Source organism: Aptenodytes forsteri, unplaced genomic scaffold, assembly GCF_000699145.1.
Source record: "Aptenodytes forsteri isolate BGI_AS27 unplaced genomic scaffold, ASM69914v1 Scaffold406, whole genome shotgun sequence".
NCBI classification, from domain to species: Eukaryota; Metazoa; Chordata; class Aves; order Sphenisciformes; family Spheniscidae; genus Aptenodytes; species Aptenodytes forsteri.
In genome coordinates this window covers 336,218-337,119 of record NW_008795703.1, presented here as the reverse complement: position 1 = coordinate 337,119, position 902 = coordinate 336,218, and positions in this window count along the sequence as shown.

Below are 902 nucleotides of genomic sequence, written 5' to 3'. Positions count from 1 at the left end.
AAGTCTGCTCTCCTGAAGTCCAGGGTAGTGAGCTTGCTGTGCGTCCTCCTCGGTGCACTAAGGATCTTGAATTCCACCATTTCGTGGTCATTGCAGCCCGGGCTGCCCTTGAGCTTCACATTCCCCACCAGCCCCTCCTTGTTGGTGAGAACAAGGTCCAGCATAGCACCTCTCCTCGTTGGCTCCTCTACCACTTGGAGAAGGAAGTTATCATTGACGCAATCAGCTCCGGTGCAGACACGTCCCACAGTGGAGCGGCAGCTCGCAGCATACAGGGGGGTTTCCTGAGCCGGGGAACTCACAGGGGAGCGCAGAGACCTGCCGGGAGCCAGCAGCTCTCACAAGGGCGGCTGACGAGGGATGGGCGGGGCCAGGAGTAACTGGCTGCCACCCCCCACTCCCACCAAAGGCAGCCCCAGGGGGCGATAGCCACCAGGACAGGCAAACAGGGCATGGCGCATCAGCTAGGGCGTGGCACTGCAGTTTGCACAGCAGTTCACATGGGAGGGCACCTCTTTGAAGGAGAGGCATTCCACAGGCCAAGTGGGGGACTCAGTGTACGCATAACCCAGCAACTGGGCACAGGTCAAGGGCACTCATCCTACCCGACCCTCAAGGCAAAATGGTGGGCACTTGTCTGAGGGTGAAGGCTGTGGCTCCATTTAGGGGGTGCGCACCATCTACCCCAGCGGTGGCTGATACCTCCGCGCAGACGGAACTGCTGAAGGGAGAGGCTGCAGTGCAGACCTCAGGCTGCAGGGAGTGCCCAGACCTCTCTCCTGGGGTAGGGACAGGCAGCAGACCTGCCTGCAAAAGGTGTGCTCAGGTCAAGGACCTCCTGCAGCAGGTGACTGAGCTGCAGGAGGTGGTGAGAAGGCTGCGTAACATCAGAGAGGCAGAGA